Raw genomic sequence first — 17,649 nt, forward strand, 5'->3', positions numbered from 1 at the left:
TTAGGGTAATCTGTTACATCGTGACAGAAAACTAATACAGCATAGGAATCAGGCCAAGTGAGAGAAGCAATGGTGCTTAAAAATATGAATGATTTGTTGAGAAATTAGGCCCGAGCATCTGGGGAGGGAGGTAATCAGAGGCTGGGCTAGGGCAGAGTCAGAATAAAACTTCCTGGTATGAGGCGGGACGAAGATGTAAACTATCAGAAAGGAGGGAGTTGACTGCACAAGCCAGTGTGCACTCCTAGAAGCTGCCACCTCCCTCTGTCTTCCTTCATCTCCACCCCTACCTGTGGAAGACGGTCAGAGGCACTGGTCCTGAAACCATGCAAGGGCCATGATATCTGAGCCTGGGAACCAGGACTCGAGGCAGATCTCAAAGTTCAGATTAATTTACAGTCACTAACAACATTGTAACTCACCAACCTCCACAATGTTGTTTCTTTCCCTTCTTTCTCCTCTGTCCCTTTCATCAATACCACCACCCTTGGCTCTGTTCTCTTCGCCTTATGTATCTTATAGTCTATTCTCATTATAACAGTAGTTATGTTCTAATACCATTGCTGCTGAGGAAAGACAGAGTTTATCTTCCTACAAGTCTGTGGTCATGACATTTTAGTCAACCGATCAATATAGAGCCTTGTTTTATGTTTAAATAAACTTATTTCATTTATGTTGACTTATTAACATTGAGATCACGGCCAGCAGCACTGTAACTCCTGATTGAAAGAAGCTCATCTGACACGTGTGCTTTCTCTGTAAGCACATCACAGCCTTCTCACACTTAGAACATCACTCGTTGCCATCCTTGGGACCCATTCAAACTGCAAAAATCCCTAACAAAGAGCATAAAAAACGCAAAATAATGTGGCTCTAAGTAGATCCTCTGCAGTATGAGCTGACACAAGGCAAGGAGTCGCCTCCTCCAGTGTCAGCTGGGAATGTACATTTGGGTGGCTTAGATTTTCCACCACTCTGTGTGCATCCACAAATGATCGTGCAAGTGTGGTGAGTACTGATTTGGGGATGCAACACATTTTAGGGAGAAGGTAAATTTGTAAACATGGACTCCATGAATAAGGAGGGTCAACTGTAAGTCATTTTCTTCTGCTCTGCCCCACCTCCTAAAAAGACCCAGCCTCATCAATAAAGGTACACCATTCTGGCTCGGTTCTATACTCTGTTCCTAAGTGTGTTATTCTTATTCCCTAAATCTGTGTTCATTTCAGTGTTTTTAAACTTGGCATGGCACTAGAAAAGGCAGCCTGTCTTTGCACTTCTTTTTTTTAACCCTATCTGCCTGGTTATCAGAAGTGCAGACCTGTGATTCAGGGCTTCTGCTTCAGACGCACCGGACCATGATGCCAAACCACAGCGTGCAGCCCCTCCACTTCCCGGAGAGGACATTCCCAGCAGAGTTTGCACACTCAGGTGGCTGCTTTACATCGCCGCCACAGAGCCTCCACATACCATATGAACTGAGGTGACAATGGGACAAGTGGGGGCTGCTCTGGGGAAACAACATCGGGGACGATTTCTGCCACATCCTACCACGTAGGGGAACAAAATCAGGAAGATGCAAAAAGCTAACTGAGCTTATCATGCCCAAAGCCACACAGCAACCTCAATGCAAAGCAGCCCTGATCAAATTTGCCTGGGAATTTCCTCTGCAGCTTGAAGCTGACAAAATCAAGTGTCAAGACTTGGGCAAAAAAAATATTTCATGTGTGAGTTCAATTTGCATAAGAAAGAGGAAAGAGCCCAGCCCAGAGGGAGAATGGATCTGCCTGGGCCAATCAGGGACTGACTGTTGGTTTCAAGGAAATAACCAGGCCAAAAGAGAGGCGGCGGGGACCACCCCAAGAACCGACCACCACACCTGACTGGTCTGCAAAGAGCTGGGCGCACTGCTCTCTACATCAGGATCTCACCACCCAAAAGAAAACACATGAACACAGATCCATGGCCTCAACATGGAGAAACAGAACCCACGGCGCCCGGCTTGAGGTGGCCAAAGTCTCCCGTGCGTGGCTGCTGACATTCGGACAGGCAAACCCAGCTCCGACTCCACTGTGGGGAGAAGGTCCCCTCTGCACTACTTCTCCACTAGGAAGCACACGACACCGGCGAGCCCACTATGAGTCAAGGGGCACGCACAGGGAATTGGTTATTCAAAAGAGAGCTAGGCTTAGGAAATAATCGGCGAACACGGGATCGCATCCGAGGTATCACTTGGCAATGTCCCTCTCGTGATCTATCTAGCAGAAGAGAAAGGGTGCAGTTGCATCCAGGGGCTGAGGCCCGGATCGACACTGACTGGGTCCAAGGACATCTCCTTGATGAATGTCATCCAGCCACTATGTCCTAAAAGCCACCTCATCGCTCACTCTCCTCTGGAGAAAGATAGAAACAACAGACAAAATAATAGACAAGAGAAGACACATTGAAAGTGGCCGATGGCTCCCTGGCCTTCTCTTCACATGAGCAAACCACACGGGGAAGATGGAGGCAGCCAAGTGACCGAGCCTCCTCGGTCCTGCTCCAGACGACTCTCTACGGTCCTTTTCCTTTAGGAGCACAAAGGCTCCTGGGAAGGCCTGGGTCACCTCCCAGTGCTGTGGCTTCCTCTGTCTGATGTACAAGTAGCTTGCTAAGGTTTTCAGCCTCAGGAACTATGTTATGTTTCCATCCCTGCCCTCAGCTGTAGAACCTCTACAGACCCTGCTGCTGCTGCAGAAAGCAAACCACCTGGTTTAAACAAAAAGGACACACGCCAGTGGATTAAGACATCTACAGACAGTTCTACTGAATATATATTTTAAAAAATCACCATCATATTTTTCTAGTCAGTTAAAGAATAATTGTGGGTGACTCATTGCAAAACATTACCACAGCTTATGGTAGTGTCCTTAGATTTCATAAACCTGTGACATCAATATACCCAATGTTTAAATAGGTGGCAAAAGGTTATATGAATAGGAGAAGGATGGTTTGGTCACATATCACTGCAGGAAAGAACCAGGGTGCAGGGGGCTGACCACCGCGGCCCTCATTGTCAGGTGCACAGTGGGAGAGCACTGGCTGCACAGGGGAGGAAACACAGGAGCACAGACACCCCCAGGGGGTGCAGTGTTCTGGGGTCACGGCTCTGGATTTACTTGATTCCTACACATTTGACTAACCTTCCTTTACTGGATCCAAACACAGGCTTGGAATCAGAAGCCCGAAGCAGCATGGAGTGTGGGAAGAAAAAAATACCCACAAAATGGAGAGAAGTATTTAAAGGGAGAACAGGGGAAACAGAGGGAGAGACCTAGGAGCAGGAGCGCTTCCTGCTGTGGTTCCTGTAATTCGGGAAGTGGGCTTCCCCTTGGTGTCAGCAAGAAAAGCCAGCCAGAAAGCAGAAGTGCAGGTCTCCCAGGCAACGGGCCTCTTTTAACTGCACATTCGAATGAAGCAACGACAACCGGGACACAGATCCACCAAAACAGACTCGAGTCAAACAACATGCCAACAGACTTCACCGAGCGGGCTAGCACTGCCAGCCGGGAACACACTCTCCCAAGAGTTCTTACCAAATGAACTTTCTCTCGAATTGCTAGGTAGGGCACACCCAAAATTTTTGGTTATTTCATATTTTTAAGAAGTCCTAGGACATTTTAAGTATCAAATTCCAAATACGAGATAAATCCTATAAAAGCTTTACCAGAGCCCTCAGATGTTAACTCACAGCAGGGAATGGCAAGGTTGGGCGGGCCTGGTCGGTCTTCCTGGCAGGACAGCGACGTGCAGGGTCAGAGCTGACGTGCCAGCTCGCTGAACCTGACCCCAGATCCCCTGGCACACAGCTGCTCCTGGTCGCAGCAGGGGTCTCAACTTTACAGAAGGCTTCTGGCGAGGTCCCTCAATTGAGACCCGAGGGGCTTTTCAAGCATCTATTAAACATGTACACACTCTGCAGTAAGCAGATTTTGAATTTGTTACTCCAGGCTGCGTCGTCTCCCATACTTGGAAAAGCAGCCAGGAGAAGCCCAGCCAGGCTTCACTCCACAGCAGGTAAGGAAACATCCCTGGAGATGCGCACAGGAGAGAAACCCTCTCCAGACACGGGAAGCTGAAAGGAGTCCTGGGGACAGGCTTACCAGGGTGCAGCAAGGGTACTTGCAAGGACGTGTTCCAAAAAGTGACAGGAACCAACCTGCACCCCAAGCCTGAAAAAATGACAACTCTACGATGAAAGCATTACCATTTTACAGATAATAAACTTGAGCCAAAAAGGGGTTAGGTATACACCTGTACAGCTGCTCAGGATACCCATGAGACTGATGTCAAAGGTGTCAAGGACGGCAAGCGGAAGCAGCTCTTCCATGGCACCCACTCGCAGGGTGTCAGCGACCTGCACAACACTCCTGAAGGGAATGGCTACTGTTATCCTCAGTTCCCAGATGACACCAGGCTCAGGAAGGTCAGGTACCAGCGGCAGAGTCTGTGCTAGAAGCCAGCCCTTCTCCTCACTACAGCATTCAGAGACCTGCAGGTGTGTGTGAACAGGCACCTCTCTCTATCGGCACAGCCAAATGTAAGCCCAGCCTTTCCTGCCAAACGCGGAGCCCCCTCCTCATCACCTTACAGTGGTGGTTCTCAGCACACAGCCCCAGGGCCAGCTACATCAGCACCACCGGGAACGTACAAGAAATGGAAATGCTCAGGGCCCCACCCTGACCTGCAGTCAGAAGCTCTGGGAGTGGGGCCCAGCAATCTGTTTTCACAAATTCGTGTTTGAGAACTTTGGCCACAGAATGCCATCCAGGTAACTGCTCAAGACAACAAACTAGGTACTCTTAGATAGCTCTGCCTCCACATTCCCGGAAGTAACGCACCAGGTCCCATCCATCTTATCTTCCAACCTTCCAACCATGGCCACTCTTCAAACAAAACCCAACCACGCCATTTCTCTGCTAAAGATCCACACGGTCCACCCGATATCAGGAAAAACACACCCGTCTCCCAGCATAGCTGCTACCCTCAGATCTTGCTCCCACTGGGCTTTGTACAGCATCCTTGGATACTTCCAGACCATCTCATCCCCCTCAAGGTTCCCTGTACCTTTCTTTTGCAGTACTGACCATGGTTCTGACTTAATTTTAATTTACTTTTACTTAGATGTGTGTGATTATTTGATGAATGTGTCCCCCACCTACGGCAGAGGTTTCTCTCTCTCTCTCTCTCTCTCTCTCTCTCTCTCTAAGTAAACTTTTAATTTTAGAATGTGAGATATTTAGATTTACAGAAAAACTGTAAAGATAGTATAGGGCTTCCATATAACCCATATACAGCTTCCGCTAATACCAGCTTTATGCCTCCGTAGGCACCGACTGGCTGGGACAGATTCTCAGACTGTCCTCGTTTGTGACGACCTTGACAGTTTTGAAGAGCACTGGTCAGGGAGTTTGTAGAATGTCCCTCCACTGGGGATTGTCTAATGTTTTTATCCTGGTTAGACTGGGGTGATGTGTTTTGGGGAGGAAGACGAGGGAAGTAAAATGTCATTCTCCTTACATCAAGCCAAGGCTGCATGCTGTCACCATGGCTTATCACTGCTGATGCTCCTCTCTGACATCTGGCAGAGGTGGCACTTGTCAGGCTTCTCCACGGAAAAGTCACTCCCCCATGGAAGTCATGCCTTTCCACCCCAGCCTCTCTGGGAGGAAGAAACTCTGTGCAGTCTACACTTAAGGAGAGGAGAGGAATGTTTCAACTCCCTGAGAATGGTGAGTCCTCATAACTTATTTGGAATTCTTCTGCAGAGCAGAGTTGTCTATTCTGCCCCATTTATTCATTCAATCACTTATTAAGTATGAATTCAAGGATATTTATTTTATACATTAGGTTATAATCCAATAGTACTTTATTTTTTTGTTCCAGCCTGGCCATTGAGAGCACTTCCAGCTGTCTCTGTGTTCCTCTGATACACTTCCACCACCGTGGGTTGGTTTGTTTTGGGTTTTGAGCACTTCCTTATTTTGACTACAAAATACTCCAGTCCTAGAATATCTCATTTCTCAATCCTTCTAATTAAGAGTGGTGTCAGAAACCAAGATCTGGGTGCTAGGTGTGCTCGTTACTACAAGGATGTCATTGATTCTACACCCTCTCAGATGACAGAGCCAGTATTTGACCTGTATAGGTACACACATGTAAAGTATTTCTCTATATATCCATCTGTGTCTATATTCATGTAAATGTGAATTCATACCGATGTCTGCATCCTTCTGCTTCTATTTTCTGGAAGAGAAAATTGTTTAAAATTGGCATAATTGTCTCCTAAATGTATGGTATAATTCACCAACAAAATCATATAAGCATGGTGCTTTTGGGGGTGTAGAGGGTGTTAGTTACTGATTTAAATTGAAAAGACAGGGCTATTCAGGATGCTTTTCATTCTGTGAGCTTTTATTCTTTCAAGAAATAGTGTATTTCTCCTAAGTTATCACATTTGAGAGTACAGAATTGTCCAAAGTATTCCACTATTGTCCTTTTGATGTCCATGGGAGCAGTAATGATGACTTCTCTTCTATTTCTGATACTGGTAATTTGTGTCTTCTCTCTTTTTATTCTTGTTTACCTTGGGCTAAAGGTTTATTGGTTTTATTGATCTTCGCAAAAAGCCACCGATCGTTTTTTCAATTTTTTTCTATTTTCAATTTCAATGATATCTGCTATAATTTTTTTTTCTTCTTCTTGTTTTAGGCTCAATTTGCTTTTTTTTCTGTAGTTTTCTAAAGTGGAAGCATAGGTTATTGGTTTTATTTCTTCCTTTTATTTAATATGCTACAAATTTCCTTCTAAGTACAGCTTTTGCTGCATTCCACAAATTTTGATAAGCTATATTTTCATTTTTATTCAGTTCAAAATATTTTAAAATTTCTCTTCAGATTTCTTCTTTGATCCACAGGGTAATTATTAGTCTGTTGTTTAATTTCCAAATATTTGGGTACATACAGCTATCTTTCTGTTACTGATTTCTAGTTTAATTCCATTATGTTCTGAGAACATAATTTGTATGACTTTTTATTTATTTAATGTATGCTTTCCAAGAATGTTCTGTGTATTGGTGAATGTTCCATGCGATCTTGAGAAGAATATGCATTTTTCTGTTATTGGGTTGAATATTTTATAAGTGTCAAGTGGATCAAGTGAACTGATAGTGCCGCTCAGGTCACCTATATCCCTTGGATTTTCCATCGACTTAATCTATCAGTTGATGACAGAGGGTGATGCAAATCTCCAATCACAATAGTGCATTTGTCTAGTCTCCTTTTGGTTCTATCAGTATTTGCCTTGTGTGTTTTTATGCCCTTCTGTTATGTGCACAAACATTTACGATTATTATGTCTTTTTGGTAATTGATCTTTCTATAGTTATTCAACACCCTTTTTTATTTCTTATAATCTCCCATTTTCTGAAGTCTGCTTTGTGAAAAATTAATATAGCTACTCCATCTTTCTTTTGATTAGTGTTATGATAGAATATCTTTCTCCATCCCCTTACTTTTAATCTATATGTGTCTTTACATTTAAAGTGTATTTCTTGTAGACAACATATAGTTAGGTCTTGTTTTCTTTTCAATTCACTTTGACAAATTCTGTGTTTTAACTGGTATAGTTAATTTACATTTAAAGTGATTATTGATTTACTTAGATTAATATCTACCATGTTTGTAATTGTGTTTTATTCAGTGCATTTGTTGTTTTTTTTTTCTCCTCTTTTTCTTCTTTCTCTGGTTTTAATCAAGCATCTCATATGATCCCATTTTATACACTCTCAGCATATTGTTTTTAAAAATGTTAGTGCTTGCCCTTTAGTTTACAACATATATTTTAAAATCTATATTCCATTTTCAAGTAACTCTCCACTGCTTCACATAAAGTACGGGTAACTCATAAAAGAGTATTTCCAATTCCTTCTTCCCATGCTTTAGGACAATCCGGCCATTCATTTAACTTATCAATATGCTATAATACACTGTTGCTTTAAACAAGTAGTGACCTTTAAAGATCAATTAAGAATAAGAAAAATACAATGTTTCATCTACCTTTATTTTTTCTCTTCTCTGATGCTCTTCCTTTCTTCAGACAGATCCAAGTTTCAGACCTGTACCATTTTCCTTTTGCCTGAAGAACTTCTTTTAATATTTTTCTGTAGGGCCAGTCAGCTACTGATAAATTTTCTCAGTGTTTGTCTAATAAAGTCTTTATTTTTTCCTCACTTTTGAAGGATAATTTAGCTAGATATAAGATTCTGGGTTGGTGCTTGTGTTTTCTTGTCCTTCAGTACTTTAAATCTTTCACTGCTCAATTCAGGTTTGCACTGTGATGAGAAATCTGCTGTAATTCTTATCCTTGTTCCTCTGTAGGTAACGGTCATCTAATTAGATGATTACTTTATAATAGGTGGTCTATAAGTATTTGTCAGATGAAAGAATAAATGATCCAATGTGATCGCCCTATAATAGATGGTCCACAATCATGTCAAATGTATGAATAAATGAATAATTCAGATGTGATTTCTGGTCCACAAACATTTGTCAAATGAGTAATAAATGAGTAAGTCAGTGATTGAGAGGTGATCGCAGTCTCATTCAGACAGGAGCCCCCCTTGCTCATCTCAAGTCTGAGGCGGCCACAGGTGCTCGGGTCCAATCCACCCTCTTTCATTCCATGTCACTAGGGAGCCCCACATCCTCCAGGGCCCCTGAGCTCATTCTCCGACATGCAGTGCACACCCTTTTCGTATTATCTCCCCAGGAGCTCTGAGTAGTCCTAAACTACCTCTGCCTCAAATAATTAGGTCCCTGTTTTTACTAAGGTCTGAAATGCAAACAGAAAAGAATATACATTTTTCATACTTCCCCCCAATACAATACAGTTAGCAAACATTGGTATGTCCCATTTAGATACTACTATCTAGTATTATTTTCTACTAGGCTAATTAATAAGCATAACCTTGTCCCAAATTACAAAGACATCACAGGCCTTATCATCTCATTTCCTCCTTCTTCTTATGCACAGCCTTTAAGAAACTTGGAGGTCTACACCAAGAAAACTGCAATGACTCTACAAAGTTCAGGACCTTGTGCTGTGTAGGCAATGTTCCCTTCTCTTCACCTTCATTGTAAGGGTGAGCTGCATTTTCCATGCCTTATTTTAGGCGGAACTGTCTTACAGAGTGAGAAAAAGACTTCGTGTGTCATAGAGAGGTGGTCTGTGGAATGGTCACAAGTCCCAGCTCAAGGCAGAGGCCCTGGGCACAAACACTGGCTTCACTGCTCTTAGCCATACAGCTGAGCCTCAGTTTCCTCACCTGCAAAACGAGGATCATGGTCAAACCCACCTCAAAGAGCGGTGTGGTATTCTATGGCCATGCCACCTGACGTGCTCCCAGCGTAAGTGCCCTGGGATGGCAGTGAGCATGGGTGTCCCAGTGACAGGCAGGGTGATATCCCATGCACGACCTCATTCTTGGGCTGGAAAAGACCTCCTCACATAGGTTTTCCCACTCGCCCCAGGAAGCCAAGTCCACACATCATTCCTCACCAGCCTCTAGGTTCCGCTGCCACAGCAGGCTCGGGGACTGCCCTGTCATACATGTTCTCCTAATGCTAATTGTGTCAGGAGGGGTAACTGTGTTATTATAAAGTCTTTTTAAGGAGAGGTATAGTGAAATGTTTAGGGGGTGAAACTTTATGATCTCTGTAGTTTACTTTACACACTGTCCACAAAAAAAAGGGCAAAATATTACCACATGTGTCATGACTATACGCATGGCTGCTGCACTATTCTATGTGCCCGTGTCTTAGAAAATACTCATTACAAGAAACCTAAGTTTTTTTCATGCAAAAATATAAATACAAAGCATAAAACTCACCCTGCATAAAATGAGCTTTAATGGCAGGTTTAGAGCATGTCCCCATTGGCCACCACTCTGACTGCACGAGGGCCCTGAGTGAGGCCACGCGCACATCTACTGTGGGCAGCTGGGCACAATGAGTGATACAGGCACTCTGTGCTTCATGGATCTCCCTGGAAAAGTGGGGGTGAACACAGCACCCTGGACCCAAACCCCCTCCAAGCACACTAAGTGACAAAGAGCATCAAAGAACAGTGTATAAGAAACTTGAAAACACAGAACCTTCAACAAAAAATTCTGTTGTGGTGTTACCTAAAGTATTTTGTTCACTAAAGCCTCCAACTGCTCAAATGACCAGCATTTGACCCTCCAAGAGGCATAGTGCTTCATCACAGGAATGGCCTGTGTTCAGCATTTCCACAGAAGGAGCAGGCACTGCCTGGCCCATTACAGGATGCCCTTCCCGCCTGCTGGCCATCTGCCACCGCCTACTGCCAGGCAGTACTGTGTATGGTAAAAATGACACCTCATGTATAAACTGCATCTGGAATGGAGGAACTACAAACACCTGATAAAAACTAAAGCTTGGGGCCTATTTCTGGTGGGGACCTGAGAGCTCTGCCTCAAGTGTTGTTCAAAGGGATAGCTGGCTTTCTGGGCATGCTCCAGGTGTGCACCTGCCCCCTTGCACTTGTGCTCTCTGACGCAGTGAAGATCCACTGAAGGAAATGCCTACTGTTTCCCTGATGTGCAGCAGGGGCTTCTGCCTAGCAGCCATCAGAGCCAGCTGGTCCAACATGACCCGTGGGTCTGAACACTGTGGGCTACGGGACCTCCTGGGGGGTGGGCGCTATATTACATCATCGTCAGTCTCCACCTGCCATAAAATTAGTCTCTACTGATGAGAAAGACATTTATTTAGAAATACTGGCTATGAAAAATTATTCTTTCACGAGAAAACCACTTGTGTGCTAATTAAGATTCTTGTTTTGAGAACTCATTGGGCTTGCTGCCACAATCAAACAGAAATATCAAGTGATGACACTACTTTTAATCCTGATGCGTGTAATCTGACTTCTGCACCTGCTCACTGATGTCCTGCTGGTTCCAGAAGAGTGCCAGGCACAAAGTAGGAGCTCAAGAAAAATCTGCCAATTTAACTAACATGAAATGCAAGGGTAAGGATTTGCACTGTATTATTAAAACGTTCATTTGTTTCAAAGTCATATGTCTCTTGTAAAAACAGTCAAACTTAACTTGGTTTTAAAAATTATTTTCCTGCTTTGTACAAGAAAAAAATATATAGTCAATTCTCATTATTTGTGATAAGTATGTCCTATAACACTGCCATGAACACTGAATTAGTAAATACTGAAACATTGCTTCTTGGGGAAACATAGGCTTAGGTTTCCAAGAACCTCTGGTTCCAATATTTCATCAACCAATCAATACATAACATTGTTTCTGTTTAAAGACACCGTATTTAATATATATTGTTCATTAATTGACATTGAACTCATGGCCAACAGTGCTGTTAACTCATGTCTGAATGAAGCTCATCTAACACATGTCTATTTTCTGCACAAGGCACATTACAGCCTTCCTCCCTTAGGAACCCTGAACAGCACTTTTTCCTATGTTTGTAGGCAATTTTAAATAGCAAAACACCAACAAAAATTTGAAAAACGTGGCGCTTGATTGACCTGAAAAGGACATGTTGGCGAGCACGGCCTGCTCCTCCTCAGCCAGGGGCATGCACAGCAGGTGATGGGACATTGTGCCGCTCTGGCAGGTGCACAAAGGGCCACCTGAGCACTGGAGCACTGCTGCTGCAGTCACAAGTCAGTTTTAGCAAGCAGGCGAAATCACTACACAAAGCCTGCGAATAACGAGAACTGACTGCACATCATCTTACCTAAGAATGCTAAATGTAGGTCTTAGAGTCACTCTTCACCCATTTTGAATGACTTGTAGAATATGCACGTGGGGCCGTGTTCATCACAAACAAACAGGAGGGGAAAGTACAAGTTATTTGAAAAATCATTCCAGGGTGAACAGACAGGCATTTTGGAAAATTCGAATCTCAATTAGCCATAGCTCCTGATAACCTCTCTCCTCTGTTCGTTTGGCTCTCTAACAAAATGCTTCCGGGCACTTGCAGAAACACAGGTCTTATTTGTTAGCGAATCCATAGCCTTTGCACCCAAAGTGCCCTAGTTAGAGTTAGGGTTAGGGTTAGGGTGCCTGAGAGTAAACTTCAGCCCCGCTGCTCACCAGCTCTCCAGCCTTGGTAAGTTACTCTCTATAAAAAGGGTACAGCTTCTAATTTATTTGGATTGTTTTTCTTTTAGGAGAAATAAGGGCAAAATGGTAAAATGCAACATTTATTAATTATGAGTGGTTTCACTCTTTCCAGTATTTCAAAAAAAAATTTTTTTTTTTTAAAGCTTGTTGTTGTGAAGAATACATGCAGTTACATCTGATCTAGGCCTGGTGCTTGGCTGCTACTCTTTCATTCAATCTGACCGTAAATAGCTGGAGTGCAGGGAAGCGTCTTGGCTCCTGTTATGCCTCAGCACCTGGCACTGTCCTGGCTGCAGGGGGTGGCCTATACATCAACGTGCTGAACAGACCAGAGAACCAGCCAACACCATGGCCCTGGTTGGCCATGCTGATCAGAGAGGCTGACAGAAGCCAAGCACTACATGAGTTTTTCTGGCCATTTTGAAGTGGTTTTGTGTTTGCTTGTTCTGAACTATTCCTGTGGAAACTTAGTTGTTCAACAAAAATACCAAAGACTCTAAGTTACTCTATAAGACAAATAGCAAAATATAAGATAACTTGGGTGTTGACAGAGTAAAGATTTTACAACCCCATTCTCTCTGAAATCATCCACTACAAAAATAAGAAAAGAGAAATGCCTTGGGACTAGTAGACACCTAACACCCCAATCAACCACCCGAGATGAACAAAGCCAAACGCAGCAAAGGGTGGACCTGGGAGCACGAAAACCCTTAGGGAAGATAGTCAAAGAAGGAGGGCGGCCGCAGCCCTCAGACAAAGCCTACAGAGCTGGGTTTCCACATGGCAGTGGGGAGCCAGTATTTTGAGGGTGAAGAGATTTGGAATGGCCAGCAGTCTTCCTGGGAAGAAAAAATACTAAACTAATATTCTCTCTCTCTCTCTCTCTCTCACACACACACACACACACACACACACACACACACACACGCACCCACGCACGCACACAGCATCACTGAGAATGAGGAAACCATTCTGTTAGGCTGGAACACATCTTGGGCTGCTCCCTAACATGCTTCATTTCCAAGGTAAAGAACCTATCCCGGGTGTATGCAATTACATTAAAAGAATAAAAGGAAAGAATCAATAGGAGAAACATCTGGTACATAAAGAACACTGGCCCAAATGCCCAGAAAACTGTCCCAAGGGGCAGATGAAATCAAGACTACACATATAGCCATGAAATCAAAGAAGATAAGAAAACAGTCACTTTGTTAAAACAACAGCTCAAACTAGAGATACGTAAGTTAAGGGATGAGATGGACAGGCAAGAAAAGTCATCAGAAATAAGCTGGCAGAGATCAGGGGACAAAGTAGGAAGAAATGATGGTGTTATTTCAACAGCACAAAGAGAATAGACATTAAACTTTAAAGAACATAGTGAACAGCATGGAGTAGCTTGAGAAAAATGGAATGGAATTAACAGAGAGTGAAAGAATTCAATGGCAAAATACTAGGACAAAGGAGATCCAAAATACACAAGACACATGTCCCTGAAGTCAAGAATTTAAATAAGGGAGTAGCACATATGTTCAGAGTTATAATTAAAGCAAATGTCCGGAAATAAGAGAGCACTTTTCTCCTGGATTCCCTTATAAATCATTGGGCCTTCTTCTCCTTGGCCACACTCCAAGCCAGCAGAGAGACGAGTGACGTTCCCAGAGGTGGCAAGCATGTCCAGCCCAGAGAAAAAGGGTCCAGCTGGGCTCAGGGCTGGCCGTAAGCCACGCAATTTCAGCACGCTGACTTACACAACTGTGGAAGGCGGGAAGGTTCTGCTGCTCTACCAAGAGCCAGGCCAGAGCAGGGTTATCACACCCCCTGGATACCAGCTTCAGTCACTGCAGATGCCTCGTAAACACTGACCCCGGCGCCTGGCAGCCACCCCAGCTGTTTCCTATGCACATAAAAAGGTAAGAGTGACTGCTTTCATCATCAGTAAGCTCCATTCACAGCAAAACAAAGGAAAGCTCTAGACCAGAACAGTGACTCTCCACCCTGGCTGCAGGTTAGAATCACCTGGGTGCTTGTTTTTTAAGTACTGGTGACAGGGTCCTAGCCCAAACTTACTCACTCTGAACCTTCAGGGGTGGGCCCAGACCTCACCATGCTTGAAACTTTCCGGGTGGTGCTCGCCTGCAGCCCAGACGCAGAATCACTGCTCTAGCAGGACTGCTTCTCTAGTAAGGGTCCAGGGGCTCAAAACTGACCCCAACACCGCTGGCCGCTGAAGTAGGCAGCAACGTGAGTGGTAGCAACTGAGGGGGACATGGCCGAGAGGAGTGAAGAATTTGAAGTTTTACATAGAATTTGAAAGAAGTAATATTAAAGCCATCATTCAGGAAAACACTCTCAGTTAACCCCACCCCCCGCCCCAAATATACACACTAATTTTTAGACATCTGGATTCTGCTAACGCAGTAATTCAGGTAAAGGTTTTTGCCGTGTCCTCCTGTTGACGGCGCACACAGGCGGGCTGGGCCTGCAGCTGACTTTAGGAAGAACACATGTGTTGCTCCACTTCCTGATGTCTGGCTGAATCATGAAAGGAAGTTCTATAATTCGCAACCCTACCAAGCAGCTTCTCTTGTGGTATTTTATCTTTAATCAAACTGAGCAGCACCGGAATTCCAGAGACAGGCAAACTGCACCTCTGTCACCCCCTGCCCAGAATGAGGAGGAGCCAGGGCACCAGCCTAGGGGACAGCGGCAGATTCCCAGTTGGTGGGCCCCGCCGGCGTCACCTGAGCCGGCCTCAGGCTCCTCGGGTGCCACCCCACACGTGCATCTGCCTGTCCACCACCTCCGATTCTTCTGTTGTTCTCAGGGTTCTCAAATGAGCACAAAGCGCACATTCCCAGAAATAAACGTCTTGTTCTCTTTTGTTTGGAAGAATAGACATGGTCAAGCAATAAGCATCACGCTTTCCTCACCTCACCTTAATGAGGAAACATTCCCTCTTCAAGTCTTCCTTTTAAATGGACAGAGCATTACATCACAAATATTTCGAGAAAATGATGTTGGACTTTTTTCTTGCAGAGAAATTAGTAAGTACTAAGGTTTTCTCCAATACCTCTAAATCCTCTTGAACAGAAACCCAGTTTATTCTTTCAGAAACCATATGAACCAAGTGTGCTAACACACTGTAAGGATACATGAAGGCTGGGCTCCCCTTACACTGCTCCCGGGCCAGAACGGAGCCATTTCAGCTCCTGTGGGACTCATCTGTAACCTGTCAGAGACAGGTTGTAATGGGGTGTGTGTGTGTCTGTGTGTGTATGCACACGTGTGCGCACATGCACTGTGTGTGGGGGGGGCTGTTGTGTTGAGTAGGAGACTGTCCCTGTGTTGAGGATGAAAGGGCCAGGCCAGAGCCTGTGGGCATGACTTGAATTTCCTGGTACTACCATCGCTGACCATAGTCAGGTCTCCTCAAAAAAACAGGCGGCACCCAGGGTCCACATGTGGACAAGTGGCAAGCGTTACGATGCAATCACCATGACCAGTGGCATTAGGCTAGGAAAGGTGGGAGGGGGTAAAAGCTCCAGCGCCCCCTGGCTCTCCAGGAAGGGCTGTGTGTGGCTTGGCTAAAGAATGGCGCTCCGGATCTGTCCCGTAGACTGGGTGGCAGTGACCGAAATGCTCGCTGTACTCTGTCCCTCACAGAGCCACTAGCCACGTGGGGCCGCTGCCCTCAAAATGTGGCGAGCGTGACTGAGAATGGATTGAATTTTAAATGTTATTGAATTTTAAGTACTTGAATGTCAATGGCCACACGTTGCTGGTGATGATGTACTGCACAGCACAGTACTAGATCCTTGGAGAGAAGCTGGGGAAAGGCCTTCTGTCCTCACCTGGGCCAGGTGTCAGAGATGGAGCAGCACACAGCACCCCCTGGGACCAACATGATGACACTGCATCTGGACAAAGGGCGCCCTCCACATTCACCCCGAGAACAGGCTGTGTGGTCCAGATACCTTTCTCTTCCAGATGTTTCTCCTACTTGGGCCAAATGTAGATGTTCTAGGTTTTCTTTTTACTACCATGTTTCCCCAAAAATAAGACCTAACTGGAAAATAAGACGTAGCATGATTTTTCAGGATGCTCGTAATATAAAATCAGCCCTACCGTATTTCCCCAAAAATAAGACCTCGTCTTATATTAATTTCTGCTCCAAAAGACGCATTAGGGCTTATTTTACATTCCGAGCATCCTGAAAAATCATGCTACGTCTTATTTTCCGGTTAGGTCTTATTTTCAGGGAAACATGGTATGGAGAGACACATTTTACTCCAAATATCTAGTTTACGGTATCCAAATCACATCTGATCTACTGAAATTTAAGGAAGGAACTTTAAGAGCCAACATGTGCGAAGGTGCAATGCAGGGAGCACAGAGCACACAAAAGGTCTACAGCATGGTGTCCATCTGGATGTTTTGACAGTGCATGACTGGGGCCAAAACAATGTCACAAAGTGTTTTAGTGCCTCAGGGCAAGAGTGATGCCATGACCCCCCTGGGGAGGGGGTATCCTTGTCCAATGTCTGGGGACAGGAGACAACTGAGGAAAACTCACTCCCTAAGTATTTCTTGTTAAAACCCAGCAGGATTTCCAAATGCATCATTAGGGAACAGACTTGCTTCAGAGTCAAGTGACACTCTTGGGTAAGAGCCACTCTTTCTGAAACCCTCCCACTAAGTCTTCTAAAATCATGTTGCCCCTAAATCATTTTTTGAATCCCTATGGAAGTAGAGGTTACTTAGCTCCTTGGTTTCCTGCAGCCAATCGTGACCATCCTGCCTCTGAGCTCCACACCACCCAGGGGCAGGCATCTGTACCCTCGTTTTGCAGGTGAGGTCGCCAGAGCCTATGCAGTTTCAACAAATTATGGAATCCAGAGGCGCTGCCTGGTCTGCTTCTGCCAACCATGCCCCCCACCCTGACCCTCCATAGAGGGGCGTTAGAGCCACTTCTCAGAACTGGACATTTACAGATCAAATCCATGATCCTAGAAGTTTTATTACAAGGTATAAATGGAGGTGCATGGGTGAGCCCTGGGGCTAATTAGGTGAGGGCTGCACAGTGTTCCCATGTGTGTTTGCGGATAGACCGAGTCCCGGCCAGAGAGGACACAGCCGCAGAGTGTCCCAAAATGGCCCTCAGGTCACCTTATGCTGCAGCCCTTGAGGCTCAGAAGCCAAGTCACAGACACCAAGAAACCATGGCCGTGCCTTCAGCCCAGAGCAAGGCTGTTCATGTCCTTCTCGTGAGAAAAAAAAAATCCCACATGAAACAGATAGCAAACTGTCTGGCAGAAAATAAGTACAGTGGACTTGGAATAATGCTAAACACTAATCTTAAAGATGGAAACCATTCAAATTATCTTGTGCAGATGTTACAAGTGGGTTTTTCTATGAGAGCAGCGCACACGATCTCTC

At 44.8% G+C, this 17,649-nt stretch overlaps 1 protein-coding gene across 2 annotated transcripts in view; it reads right to left on the bottom strand.

Annotated features, from left to right (window-relative positions):
* The window catches only part of SYK (spleen associated tyrosine kinase), an 85,688-nt gene that overhangs the window by 56,694 nt on the left and 11,345 nt on the right, over positions 1–17,649 (bottom strand). The window lies entirely within an intron of this gene.

The sequence above is a fragment of the Rhinolophus ferrumequinum genome, chromosome 12 (assembly GCF_004115265.2).
Source record: "Rhinolophus ferrumequinum isolate MPI-CBG mRhiFer1 chromosome 12, mRhiFer1_v1.p, whole genome shotgun sequence".
NCBI classification, from domain to species: Eukaryota; Metazoa; Chordata; class Mammalia; order Chiroptera; family Rhinolophidae; genus Rhinolophus; species Rhinolophus ferrumequinum.